Source organism: Melopsittacus undulatus, chromosome 1, assembly GCF_012275295.1.
Source record: "Melopsittacus undulatus isolate bMelUnd1 chromosome 1, bMelUnd1.mat.Z, whole genome shotgun sequence".
NCBI classification, from domain to species: domain Eukaryota; kingdom Metazoa; phylum Chordata; class Aves; order Psittaciformes; family Psittaculidae; genus Melopsittacus; species Melopsittacus undulatus.
The window spans coordinates 23,774,651-23,790,092 of record NC_047527.1 but is presented as its reverse complement, the minus strand read 5'-3'; positions in this window follow the sequence as shown (position 1 = coordinate 23,790,092).

Below are 15,442 nucleotides of genomic sequence, written 5' to 3'. Positions count from 1 at the left end.
TTTTATCTTTAGTTCACTAGTACTAACATGCTTATGTTTTGGAAAAGGATGTTATTATGTCCAGACTAATTTGTTCCTCTCTAGTTGCAATTTTTTGTGATAGCCTAGAAGTGATAGAATTTGGTTCACCTCCCTCTTCAGTTCAGATGTTACTGCCCCCGTCTCATTCTCACCTATTCAGAGAAGGAATGTCATGTACAGCATGCTATTATTTTTTGTTCAAGTGAAAGGACATGTTATTTATAAAACATACTCACTTTTCCACACCTAAAGGGCAAAACTGAGCCTTTTGACTTTCCACCTTTCCAGATGTGAAATTCCAGATCAGACACCAACCTAGAACAACCTTTTTTATGGGCCATCTCTTCACCTCTCTTCCATTCTTTTTCTCTGCCAATAAATTGCATGAAAAGCAGTTCTGGCTGTCTGAGAACTCTGTCTCAGAAAAAGTGTGGAGAGTCTTGAGTGACCTTTGACTTTTTAGTGTTTCTGGGTACAGGAGGATTTAGCATCAAGAAGGAAAAACAAGAAAAATAAACAGACAAACTTTTTCTTCCCAATTTATAGGGTAGTCAGGTAAAGGAGAAAGTCACTCCTGATTGATCCTCTCATTGGATGAAATCAGGTCCAAGAAACCCAAAGTTTCTAATTTGGGATTGGGAATGCTTCTACTTATGCCTCAAGCATTTCTACAATGTTGAAAGTGTTATCCCACCAACCTGCCCGTGTTATGTTGTCTGGCAGTATAGATCAGTTGCTGTACTACCCACATCCTCTTGGCTGTCCATGGACATCCCTCAGTGGCTGCTTGATGTTGCGGTCATCTTCAATGGTGTTAGAAGATCTACACTGGGTCTACATTCTAACACCAGAAATAATATGCTCGTAAGTACAAAACAGGCAACAGACACACAATTTTTTATTTTCTTTGAAGGAAATATATTATCTTCTTACCCCTAGTTCATTCAGGTTTCTCCTCACATATTCATGTCTTCTTTAATATCAGAAAATCTTGTGGTTGACTATATTTACCTTTGTCCATCCTCCTTTCCCTTGTGTTTCTTCTGTGGTAGGGCATGCCTGTATTCAGTGTGGCAGGCACTTTAGGACATTAACGTGATGTGAACCCCTAGAAACAGGTGTCTTTCTTTGCATAAAACCAGCAAATGATACTTGAGGTGGCTTGTCCTCTATGTTGAGGAACAGTCTTAATCTATGGAGTTTTTGTATGGGTGAGAGCTTGTGTACCAGGATGAGAGGAGAGCTCAGTGAAATTTCCCACCTGAACAGGACAAGGAAATGCCCAAAGCCTTCTTTAAACAACTCAAGAAAGTCCTTGGATCAAAGACACTGTTTTTTATACGGTATTTCAGGCACTTGACATTTTCTGAAATAGAAACAATGTGGGATGCAAGCAGTCAAAGAGGTTTCTGAATGGGATCAGGGATAGCTTCCTGGCAGAGGTACTTGATAGGTCAACCAGTGATGACACAAGTTAGATCTGCTGTTATAAACAAGGAAGAAATATTGGGAATGTGATAATCAGTATCAACTGCTGTTTTAGCACCCATGAAACAGTGGAGTTGAAGATCATGAGGTGAGTGAGGAGGAAGAATAACTGTTTACAGACCTTGGGCTGCATGCAGCTAGGCTTTGGTTCATTCAGGAAATGGACAGATGGGATCTCATGGGAAGAGATCTGAAAGTGAAGAGCTTGGGAAACTTGGTGGGAACAAGAGAGGACAGGCAATTTTCAATTAAATTGAAATAAATAAGTTTCCAGTGGGCTGTAAGGAAAAACATTTTTTCCCATGAGCACAATTGAGTAGGGGAACAATTTGCTCAGAAAGGTTGTACATCCTCTTCTTGTTGTTTTTTAAGACCTGACTGCAAACCAGGGCTAACTGAATAAAGCTCTGAGCAATCTGGGGATGACCTGAGTGCTCACCATGCTTGGAGCAACAGCTTGTGTTAAGAGCCCCATGGGGTCCCTTCACACCTGAATTATCCTGTAATGCTATAAGAATAGCAGCAATCTGCTGAATCAGTTTGCCATAAGATCTAACACCAAAAATGTCAGCTCTGTTCACCCTGACTCCGAATATTCACCTTGATCCAGCTGTCTGGATGAGCAGTGGTACACAAATAATTCACATTTAAAGATGATACACAAACTTAAAATCAAAGAAATTGGTAGGAAATAATTGGTTGGATCTGTCTTCTGTCACAGAGATTATGAGTGAAATTCAGCACTTGATTGATGGGTAGATACTGTGACCACCAAAGTCTTCTCCCAAGGGCTGTGGAAGCGAGTTTATATACACTGCTCCAGGACAAGGTGAACCAGCTACCAGGGACAAAAGTGTATCTCTGGGTTTCATATTATTAGCTATTCATACACTAGACTAATACTGTTATGTTAGCAGGTGACTGTTATAAACCCACAAGCAATGGGTCAGGCAGGTTGAGTATTTCAGTTCCAGACCATCTTGCCTTAGCATTTTCATGTGTAGAGATTTTCAGATCTCATAGTGACTCACCACCTGTAAAAGCAGACAACCTAATGGAAAAAGAGAGCAACCCTTAGAATGTTTTTCTGTACAGCTCTGTGGCATAATGAAAGTTATAAAAATACTTGAAGCAGGACATGTTTTTTTTTGTTCTGTTAACTCTTTCTTGTGCATCACGAAACTTAAGTACAACTGAAGGTAAACTAAAGAAATTTAGTATGTTGTGTTTCCAAATGTCACACCAGCAAGCTAATAATGAGTCTTCCCTGCTTGTTTGCTAAAGAGTTACATCAACAGTGAATTCATCATTGCTAATGGAGCAGGGATAAATGATCTCCGAGCACTCTGAGCTCAGATGGAGGCTGAGGTTAGGAGTTTCCCGATTTAAACTGGATTGTTGAACACCTCATCCTGGAGTTCTAGGAGACTGATAACCAGCAGCAAGTGTCTCACAAGTGGAGATGAAAAAAGTTTGAAAAGAACAGAAAAGACAATCTGAAAAATGCGGGGTTTTAGATGTATGTCAACAGTGTGCAAGGTTTTCGAGAAAAACTTGAAGAGTAAGAAAAGATTAGGGTAAACAAAAATTAATAAAGTAAAAAATAGATATAATAAAAGTGGACTTAAGACTTCAGTCCGGACATCCTCTGTGGTATAATGCATACCTAGAATGAGGAAAATGCACATGATATGCTTGTTACCTGCTCTAAAACCACTAGGGTATATATTCTTTTTTGTATGAACATGTTGTGTACAATTTTTGTTCTCAAACTGTAAAAACTTTAACAGAGAAGGTAATTGCCAGTGTTATTAAAACTGTCTGGGAACAGGTTATTGATAGAGTACATGAAGGATATTTTTTAATTGATCTCACAAAAGGTTTTCGTGAATTGCTTTAATACACAGAGAAATAAGTGTATTAATGGCACTTCCTGTTGACATCGTACTGGAAAGCATCATCAGCTCAGAAGAGGTCTGCAATAACAGCAAGAGGTTAACATAACACATTTCTTAGGAGGCACCAGATATGTTCAGTAGTGGGAAGGAAGGATGAATGCTACTGGCAAAGCTTCCTTCAAAGACTATGTGAGAGTCCTCTCCAGCCAGAAGGGCTGGGATGGCTGGAGGAGAGAGTGTTTTTTGTAGGACATGAGATTTGGACAGCTCATTCTCCCTAGCTCAGCAGAATGAAGAATGAGAATGGATATAAGTAATCCATAGAAATATATTGCAGGCACATCAGAGAGAAACACTGTTTGTGTTGGAGGACACTGTTTATGCAAGAACAAGGGGGAATACACTGCATGCATATAAATATTGAGTGGAAATGTGAAGAAATTTCTCTGCAACAGGGATATTTTGGAACAGCCATCCAAGTAGAGTAACAGAGGCAGATGGCTCATCTAGTTTTATATTTCAATAAATATGCTTTTCAGTCAGTGCTTCGTGCTCAGGTTAGGGACATACAGAGATTAATGGGTTTAGAGAGATAATTATGTGTAGTGGATATGTATTATAGGAGTCTTCCTGACAAGTTATGTCCTTTTCTGTCCCCTCTTATTCTAAATTATTTAGAGCAGTGACATGGAGGTTATTGTCCCAGATTTCAAGACTGTGTCCTAACTGCAGGACTGATTGCTGCAGCTGTAGGAATTTTCTTGTTTTCTGCTGCTTTTTCTTTTCAATTCAGAAGGTCTTATTTTCCCTTTTCTTGTGAAAAAATAGAGAAAAACTAAAATCTCCACAGCCACAAATATGGAACTATAAAACTGCTTCCTACCCTGAGAATTACTGCTGGACTCAGAGTGCTTCAGCTCCACCTGTAATGAGATATGGGAATACAGTTTAATTACTTGGGGAGTGCTGCATAATCGCCATTGCTGAGGTGGGACACTGGGGAATCACACACAACATTGCTGGCAGATTCTGTTGGAGGAATTTATCCAGCAACTCTCCTGTTCTTTGGTAGAAGTGTGGCTGGTGCTGGCTGTGGGTGATCCTTGCACGTCACAGCCAATGAACCACCTACATAAGGTCTGCATTTGTTTTAGCTGAAGCTTATGGTAAAATTTTCACAGTGACCTGTAAGAGCTGGCTAGCAGATGAGAAAAATCTTCAAGGCCTTGTTTCAGAAAAGTATGAGTTTGCCCTTTCAGGCAATACCAGTATCTCATTGAATGACAAGCAAACTTAAGGAACTTTCTATGAGTTTTTCTTTTTTGTTGATGTCTGATTTTTGGTTTGATTTAATTTTAAATACCTCCAGGAGAATTTTATAGTATAAGCAGTGAAGAAAAAAAAATCTTATCCTCAGAATCAGAGAGAGTGAAAAATGAGATCTAGGGATCAGAAAACAAGGCTGACTCTCTTTTACAAGATACTGAAGACTGTGAAAATGCACAGAAAGCTCTTACAACTTTCCACTGTCTGACCCATCAACTTAAACTTTCACTCATAGCTAGGCTCTGATTTCTCGAGATAATTAACTGATTGCCCTAAAAAGATCAGCCAGCCCTAGAGAATGTGTAGGGCTCTCAGCAGTTCTAAAACATTTCTAAAAAAATTAAAAATATTTTAAAACCATACACTTCACTTAAATGGCCACAGAATATTATGACTGCTTGACAAACCTGGCTAATAGCTATGTGCTACTAACACCCTTTGCCTCTGATTCTTCTTACTATCAGAGCGCACTACAATAAACTGCCCATTTAAAAAGAAAAACCCCAACTGGTTAGGTAAGGCATAAATTCTACCTAGTTTCATGTCACAAAAATAAAAAAGTGTATAATTTTATGATCCTGATCTCTTCTGGTCCAACATTACCTACCACTGTGTGCCTTCCAAGAGTGCGATGTTGAGTTATGTACTCTATTACTGATGCTGGTCCAGGATTTCAGTTCAGCTATAAATTAGTCATCGGCAGTGGGTCATTATATTGAAATAATCCTTCAGGCATTCACCCTGTAACATCACTGGGAAATAAAAGTGTTTGCTGAAAGTCAGTCTCCACTTAAAAATTTATAGTATCATTTCACTTTTTATAGTCCTGATAAATGAGTGCATTATTCATCTTTCTTCATTCAAATGAACCTCTACTGAGTCTAAAGCTGGTAAAATTTAAGGCAATGAGTGCCTGACAGCAAATATTAACAGTAGCTAGGAAGCAGGAATAATTTGTTAGGAGTGAATCCCTGTCAAAGTCACAGATTTCCCCTGGAGAAACAGTCTTTGTATCACCTATATATTTTTATTACACCAAATTTCAGTGTTCTTGTTAAAAGACAGTCTCCTTAAGCCCTTGCATTTCTCCTGCTCCATTCCCCATGGTTCACAAGTACAATAGTGAATGCAAGCTACAATAAAAAGGTCATTTTCTTCTTTCAGCAACAGTAACACAAGTGGCTGCATTTCCTGATTCTGGATTAAGTTCAAGATTTCAAATACGACTGGGCTCGTTTCTGATTAGAAAGTTTGATATTTATCACAGACTTCCCTGTCTTCCATATCCAGTGTGAGTGAGATTGTAAAAAGGTAAACTGAAAGGAACCATTCTTTTATTCAGCAATTAACCCCATCTGAGTAAATAATACGGTGTTGTGCACTTGAGCCTTCGCTGTTATGCACTGAATTCAGAATTCAAAACGGCTTCAAAGCCGCGTTCGTGAAATGATGACAAGATGCTGCAGAAACAGCTTTTCATGTGGAATATAATGCAAGTATTGTGTTACATAGTACAGTAACAAATAGAGTATAGTTGTAATGATATAGCAGATAAAGTGTCTGGAAGTACTTACCTGAGGGAAACTCAATCTTATTTTACTTCAGAGCCTGAGGCTTATAAACAGAGTGTACGGTCTTGGAACTTAAATATTAGAGGAATGATTTTGTTGGAGGGAAGAGAAGGCAATGTTTCTTATTATGGGCAAATAAAATCTCCATGCCCAAATACAACACAGAAATAGCCCAAATTACTTCAGATGGTGTCTCAGCTTGACTTTTTTTTTTTTCATGACAGGCTTACAAAGTCTAAGAGAAGTAGAATAATGCCACTAGGAGTCCTGTCAGGAGAATGGCATGGATGGGCATGGGAAGCTGAGAGAAGCCATGCAGCAAGGGCTGGATTATGCAATCTGTGGTGGGGGTCACAGAAATAGTTGGGGTGCAAAAGAAAGTCCTGCCATGGAGAGATGTCTAGATCCCACTCACACATCCTGCACCAGAGCACAGCACCTGTGAGATACCCCCATGGCTTTAAATAAACCTACTGCAGGGTGTGAGAGCAGCTTATGTACAATACAGCAGCAGGAGTGGGCAGCTACATCTATTTGTAGTACATAAAGGAGGATCAGGGTGCAGACGCACAATTGCATGAATCCTTTAATTCTTTACATGCATTCTGGAGTGGCTTTTGACCTCTCTATCTAGTACTGCTTTGGGCATTGCTGGAGCATGGTTCAAGGCTAACATACACCAATGAGCACTGCTGAGAGGTGCGCTGGGCATGGCCATTCTGCTTGGGGGACCAGCCATGTGGTTGTGAGCAAAGATCACACAGGTGCTTGCCCATCAACCACAGAAATCTCACTATGCTGGTTTATTTAATAACCCTCCTGTGTCTGTATTAAGCCAGCCTTAGTCTGAAAGGGAAAAAAGTCAGAAACACTTGTGCTGTGACTTTAAACTTTCATTTCCTAAGACTTGAACACTATACTTTCTGCAATGCACTGGCAGAAAAAAGTCAATGCAACCAAAATAAAGTAATTTAACCACATGTGATAGAATTATGAAGAAAGTATAAAGTCATCTCCCAGAGGTTCTTCAGATTTTGAAATTCAGTTTCATTTTTAAATGAAAAAAGTCTGTGAGGAGAGACGATTTCTGGGTAATTTAAACATTTTGGATTTAATAACATAAAAAGTTTTGGTTTGTTTTTAATTTTAAAAATATTTCAAAATAAAAAATCAGAAAGAATTCACTCACAAAATATCAAACCAGTCACTTTCAGCATTTTTAGAAAAATTTCCTCTTTTAATACCTAACAAAAGTTTTAAGAAAACTCAGACAATTCCATGAAATCTTCCAGTTTTGTCAGACCTTCATTTTTCCCATGGAAATTGTGTCCATCCACATTTCCTTAACAATGCTAACCTGAAGAAGGATTGACAGAGAGATGCATTTTTGTAATTTTGTTGTTTGATTTCATGTAGCAGATGAATCAGGGTATTGTCTTTGCCAAAGCTTATTGGTCTGAAGCTGGTCAATTCACAGGTTACGCATATAATCTACAGCTGTAGTCAGTAAAATTAAGCAAACTTATCAATGAGAGGAAAATAAATACTACACTACTTTTTTTTTTTTTTTGTCCAGACAATGCAGAGCAGTTATACTAGTGCTGAATGAGTGCTATAGCCAACTCTGGTCTGGGGGAATGAGAGCATTTTATTTCCATACTCGTTCTCTCCAATGAAGTTATTGAAAAGGTGTCAGATAGCGACTGTGAGCAGCTCTCCAAAACCTGAACAAACATCACCAGAGGTTATTTCCTGCACTCCAGAGACAGTACGCCTGCGAGCCATCAAACAATATCGGCATTAACTCATTTCTGGACAGAAACAGGCTTAAAGGAAGGACTTCAATGTAAATTCAATGCATCTACCTATCGGTCTTGAGTCACACAGTCACTGGTATCTGGATCTGTTTTACAACTTCACTTGATTTTGCAGAGAAGGACCCAGACTTCTCATCCTTCTGAAGTCCAGATGTGGAAATCACAGGTGTGCTTAAAAAATAAATGTGTTTAAAACAGAAATATCAAAATAAGATCCTCTATGTGTATAAAATAATTCTAGCCAGATTTCCAAGGTTTTGGGGTTATTCTTTTATATACTTACACTGTTGGCCACTATTATACTTCCCTTTTATCACTTGTCCAACAGCTGCTGGGACCCAGGGGAGATGAAAATACTGAATTCCCAGGAGAACATCAGTAAAGCTGGCAGCAGAATGGCTTGCAGATGAAGGCATAACACTGTATAAAGGCTGGAAGCTGATGCTAGGTGAATTCAAAGCAAGAAAAGGCTGAAAAGCTTTAGCAAAGGCAAGCAGAAAGACACAACAGTTCCACACAGTGACAAATGCATGCACACTTGCAGGGAGATGCTTGTGGGGAAGACCTAGCTCTGCTCCTCACCCAAGCAGCCACTTTCTGTGCAAGTTTAAGGAAATAGTTTCTCCTCTTTCACGTCACAGCACTTATTCTACTCAGAGACTCTGTGCTTCCCACCTGCAGGCTGATGGGTATGGCTTACAGCTGCTGGCTACAGTTCAGTCTTTTGAGGACCACAGATCCACAGATCAGCATGGTCTTACTGTAGCAGCAATCTTTACAGAGATGCCCACAGAATGCTGGTGATCACCACTGAAAAGACAGGTAGCTAACAAAATTACATGGGCTGCATACAGATGCGGGAATTTAGTCTGGGGCTTTGCATCCTTCCCTGAGTGCTTTTCTCTGACTCCCCTGAGGCAAAAGCAGTGAACTGCTAAGCAGAACTACATTAAATAATTAAGATTTTAAGTTATTCAGAATCATAAGGGATAAAGCTCTATTACAGTTTCACACAGATCCTTTCCAACCAGAACCATTCTATGATTCTGGGATCCCATCTCTTGGGTTTCTAGACACTGTGCGTCTCAGCCTCCCCTGTTCTTTGTAGCTTTGCCTGTTAAGCTACTTGAAGACTGAAATTACCTAGTTTAATCAGTCTTTGACCCTAAAAAATAGAAAAGTATGTGTAACATCCTATAGCTTATGAACTAGCAGAACTCAGACTTGCTGATCTAGTAACTCCTTTTGGTCCAAAATTCTAACAACGTCTATGTCAGGGGTTTCAGTTACCCTCTTCTGTAAAGCCAGAGTCCCTGAAAAATACAGTCCAAGGTATATGGTTGCTGGCTGTTGGCAGGGAGCAACATAAGGCTGCATTGTCCCCACAGGCATGAAGATGGGGCTTCACATGCAGGTGTACCCTGGAGATGAGGAACTGGCTGAGCGGGCATTTCTGCTGTAGCACTATTTCCTTTCCAGCATTAAACCCACCCTTGATTTCTGGAGGACTGGGGAGGCAATAAGGACATCCTGCTCTGCTCTGGACTTACCCTCATCCTCCTGCACTGCCTTCAATCTTCCAGATTGCACTGCCTTTCTCTCTTGCCATGATAGCCTCCTGTGACCTGGCTGGAAGGATGAGTTTCTTACCATCTGCTTGGTCTTGCAACTATGCAAGGATCATGAAATCTTTTAATGCACATGTGGAATACCAGTCATTGGTATTATCTGTACTCAATACTGGTACAGGCTCTCCCTCAACACTTTAATTCCTAAGGGAGGGGTTGTGTGACCTGCAATCTTAAGTACCATGGACCCACATGTTCTCTCTTGATGCCAACCTATTTTGATAGCCATACTTCTTCCCTGTTTGGTTTTACAACTTCCTGAGCAATGCTACAAGATAAGTCCTGTCTTATTCAAGGAACAGCTCAAATTGATGGCAGAATGGAGCATACAATGCTCTTAGAGCTGTTGTCTTACAAATATGCAGCACTCAGCAACATGTTCAAGCTCATCACTATTACTTCCATGAAAGTGTCACCGGGGGACAATGAGAAGGGTTAAATACTAGTTTGATACTTGCGTGGGAGTTGAATTTCGAGCTCAGCCCTGGCCACTAGTGATTAAAAAGAAGGAACAATGATATAATGGTTTTCATTGTGACACTGGCAGGCCATTTGTAAAACAAGGATAACGATAATTCAACCTTTGTAATGCACAGAGGGATCTTTGCATGAAATGCAATTTATATGTGCAAAGTATTTTTATTACTAATAGAAGATACAGTTCTGTCAAATATTGGAGCAGACCATCCATGTTTTCCTTCTGTGCTGATGGGGAATTGCTGATCTTCGATGGCAATAGGATGAGTGATTATGTTTTCAGTGTGCTTGTCGCACAGGTAAAGGTAAAGTTAATGCTTGGCTTGGAAATAGAAGAACAACCATGACATAGACAAATTGTGCTTGAAAGGCAAACTACAAACAATGGCAAGACTGAACATTTGCTAGCTGGTTTGTTATGGTTTGTCATAAAATGAACAGAAAGACAGAATAATGGGAATAAACAATGATAAATTCTTCCTCTGCAATGTGGGATCCAGGAGTGTTTCTCTGCTGGGATGAGACTCAGATGTGCACCATTTCCAGGCAATCCTGGCTAGTTCTGCAGAGGAAACCCAGGCTTGAATTCAAGAGGGAGTCTCAAAATGCTCCAGGAGGGCCTCAGAACAGGCTCTCAGGGGACTAAAGCTGTGGAGGACACCTGTCACACGATACAGGTCCCACCAGTATGACCAAAGAGAATTTGTATTTGCATTTCTGGGGTTTGGCAAAAGCTGCATATCGCTTAACTGAAAATATCATTATCTCAGATATAAAAGTATTAGTGTTTGGAACATTCCCAAGTGATTGTGCTTAATGACAAACCTTGGCAGTCTCTAGCAGACATAACATTTCAGCAGTGACCCTTTGGTGCTAGGACAGTATAATGAAAGAAACAAAGCTTTTGCATGATTTTTCCTGAATCTCATGAAAGAATTAGATTTCAGTAAAGAAAAATGTGTAAAAAGCAGCCCTTTCAGCTATTTGTTTCCTGGAACCTGATTCTTCTCCTGTACAAGTTGATGGCAAAACCCTGTTGACTTGTACGGGAGCAGATGATGCACTAATTTCTCTAGGCCACAGGAACTCAGTGTTGCCAACATGAAGGAAATGTCAAGTTATTGCTTATGTAGTCACATTTGGCCAAACAGCAGACACAAGCTTACAAACTGTTTTAATGTCAAAGCAAATTATGGTAATAATTAAAACCCATGTCCCATGATATATCACTGCAGGAGATCCTTGCAAGAGTATCTGAAATAGGAAAGAATTTCACAGCCACTGAAAGAAATTCTGCTTCTACTCAGGAAAAAAATTACATTCTTCACAGATAGAGGAATGAAACAGGCTTGGCAGGGAACAGCAAAGAGATAAAGATATTATGAGGTAATCAGGCAATAATGCTTCAAAGGAATATTTTTAAAAAATACATTATTTCCTTCTTATTGTGATTAAATGCTTGTAATAACAGGATCGTTTTAACCTTGCCAACATGCTGTCAATGTCAATTTTATTTAAAAGAAGGAAATAAACAAAAGGCTATTATTACAAGGAATTCAAGCTGAAATATTGAAGCTTTATTGCTTATATGATTGTATTTAAAATTAAAGGCTGTGAGTCAAAATGAAATCCTGGCACATACTCATACATTTCATAAAGAGCTTTTGGACCTGACAGATGTATCCTTGTGACAATAATATCATTAAATAATGGAAATATTGCATATCTATTAGAGAATAGCTATTTAGTAACAAATTTATATAGACTTATTACAGATTGTCAGAAACAAGAATAATGGACATAGTACAAATCCGAACCATATGTTCCATGAGAGAGTATGTCCTTCCAGCATTTTTTAAAGCTATAAATTATCTATCACACTACCAATAAAGTACTGTAGAGGTAAGGTCACTGACCCCAAAGCACTGACATCTAGTTTGAGATCCAACCCCTGCAGCTTAGCACTTCATCCAAATTTCCAAATGTGGAGGGGAGCTCTTTTTTCCTTTTCCTGTGATGTTTTCCCACAGGCTACTCTGCTTGCTGATATTTCCATGATAATATTCGTTGCATTCTGTCAATTTACATTTACTAGCTCTATTACAGTAACAGGAAACTTTAGATCATCTCCTCTGTGCATACGTACAGGGGCTGTGTATGCTCTGTGTCCTCATAAGCATTTGCTTGGCTGGACTGCTGGAAAATTCACCCACTCTCAACTACCTGAATATGACAGTCTGGAGGTAGCAGTACCCAAGGTCTGGTCTTCATGTATGAGTAAAAGAGCTGTAGGGAATGGTTTTCCTTCAGCAGAATAAGGAGCAGAGTGGCCCAAGAACCAGGCTCTGCGTCAGGGAACTAGGTCCATCAGGAGGCTGAACATCCACAGAAATGTTGTTGTGTACCATGTGAGCAGGCACGAGCAATGCACCCAATTAGCAAAGGCAAGCAGAGTGAAAAATAATCATGGGAAAAAAAAAGGAGAAAAGTGGAAAAGAAGAAGATGAAAAGAAACTGCAAAATCTGAAAGTGATTTTTCATGACATGTAGAAAAGGCTGTGGTAAAACTTTGTTACCTTGCTTTTTATTTGTGCTCATCTTGCTACTTCCTAGCTCTGGCCAAATCCACCTGTGAAAGATTATGGATCACATTCTCAGGTGGGGAAATTCATCCTAGCTCTTTTGGGCCCAGATGGCAATACCACTTCCCGTAGCTCTTATTACTGTGCCATGTGCCAATAGTGTGGTCAGCCAGCTCTGAGACACAAAAACTGAAAAATAGAAACTGCTGGTTTGAGCATACCATCACTTTCAAAAAGTCCTGCTTTCTGAATACTTGGGTCTTACTGCTACAGGAACCCTAATTGTTCCCAATTTCAAATACTTCTGCATTATGCTTTCCACTGAAACAACACTGGGCAAACAGGCTATGAGTTGCATAAGAAACCTAAACATGGGAACAGAGAGGGAAACATCAAGAATAATACTGCTTTGAGACCCTACAGTTAAGAGACTTTTCTGTACCTCACATAGTATCAAACTCTGCTCTCTCTAGGCTTCTTCTTCTTTTTTTTTTCTAAAAAGCCAGGTGACCTACATTCACAGAATTTCCTTGCATATGCAGGTTGCAGAAATGCAGCCCACACAACATTTTTCCTTCTCTTCTTGACTTTTTAAAAGCCTCCCAGAAGCAGCAATTTGTGCATGGAAATAAGTATTTGCAATTCTCATCCTGGTACTGATCCATCAAACTCAGCACCGTGAATAAAAACCTTTCCATCCCACAAGCGGCAGTCAATTTGTATCTAAAAGTGTGTCCCCTCCTGTTAGACAAAGAAAAACTGTCAACTCCATCCAGTTAGTTATTTACTCACAATGCAATATAGTTTTCCTGTGGCTATAGATTGTCTCTTGCAGGAATGACTTGGTTTTTCCTCCTGACTGTTATTGCACACAATTACCCTGGTTTGCGTTCCAGGTCAGGAATGCTCCAGGGGTAGCACATAGAAGAGTGTTCCAGCTTGCTAACCTGATCATCACTTACGTGCAAAATGCTCTGAAGAGGCTTTACCATTCCTTTGTTTTTCTCCTCTTGGTTAAAATATGGAAACCTCTGATTAATACAACATTTAGAAGGTTTGTTTGGGGCAACCATAACTCTGTCAGAGAAGTCCCTCTTGAGGGCTTTGAGAGCTGGACATGTTCAGCTTTGTTTCTCATTCCTGAAGTCAAAATATTCACAAAGGTACCATTTGCACAGAGTTATGATACTCATCTGCACATTTTTCTTTCTTTGGGTGAAGGGAAAGAAACTTAGATGTGAGGAGATGAAGGAAAGGATGTCCATCCTTCATGCTGAGTCCCTTCATGCCACCTTTGCACATGCTTGCTCCTGTTGTGAGACTTCCTTACTTTGACAGAATGGTGGAAACAGGGATAAGTGTAATGGGGGCAAATGTATTTATGATTACTAGATTAGTTTAAATCTCTTTTTTTCTCTCTTGTTGCTGGTTGTGCTATGAACACAGATCCTCTGTAACCATTTTTCTGAAGAAAAACATCTGCTATTGCAATTTTATCAGGGAATTCCCCCCCCCCTCCCCTTTTCATCTGATTTGGTTTGATTTGGGCTGGCATGGAAGCATTAGGATCTTCTCAGGGTTTTGTAACTCAGATTACGCAGATGAGCAGACATGTATTAAGCCTTTCAGCAATTTCTGAGAGAACTACAAATTTGGCAGTTCTAACACAAACAATAAACAAGCCAATATTTCTGCATTTTTCATTATCAATGGTCTCACAGTTAGTGGTGGGGAGTGCTTACAGCTCTCAGTACAGTGAGATTAGTAGAAACTCAGCACCTCTGCAATAAAGCCACCAGAAGATGGACACTCAAATCCTGGTTCTTGCCCAGAGATTCCTTGATGATGAATAACAGGCAAAAAGCTCATACATCCTAACACTTAGAAAAGGTTCATATAAATAAAACAGACCCATATATAGTGAAAATGTTGACGAATAGTCTTTGTCAATTGTAGCTCTCTCACGCTTGTTTAAGGTTTCAGCAGAGCTGCCAAAAATTCAGGCTTCAGAGGAGTTCATGGGAACATTTTCTTAGTTTTGATCTGTGTGGGGTTTGATCTGGTAAACTTCTTAATACTGTAAAAAATCACAGAACAAAGCCATTCAGGGCTCTTAAACTCCACTCATTTTCCAAAATGAAGCTAACACAACCTGGAAATGTCATAAATATGTTGGTGCAGAGCTAGAAAATATCCCAGGCTCTTCTCAAAGCCTCTGGAGTCTGGAAGAACATCTTGATCCTCGTGACCAAATTTTTGCGCATGTTTAAAAAACGTTGTGGCCTAAAGCACACTGAATAGTTTTAATGTTCCTTGAAAGAATTTCTTAACTCCACAAATGGTTTTAAGGTTCTCTGAAACAATTTCTTAACTCCATAATGTTACTGGATTTCTCAGCAATGGTCTTCTGAAGTGTTTTGACAATCTAGTAAGGGAATAATTACTCATTTTGTCAGTAAAACTCCTACACCAAACACCTCCTTTGTGATGAGGAACACTTGGGTAATTCTTTTTCACCGTCTCAGATACATGGCATTAGATTTTTTTAAAAGTTGATAAATTACAGGATTTGTGTACTTTTCATTAAAATTCCTCTTGGGGATCAGAAGAAGCACCAACCCTGACTATCAGAGA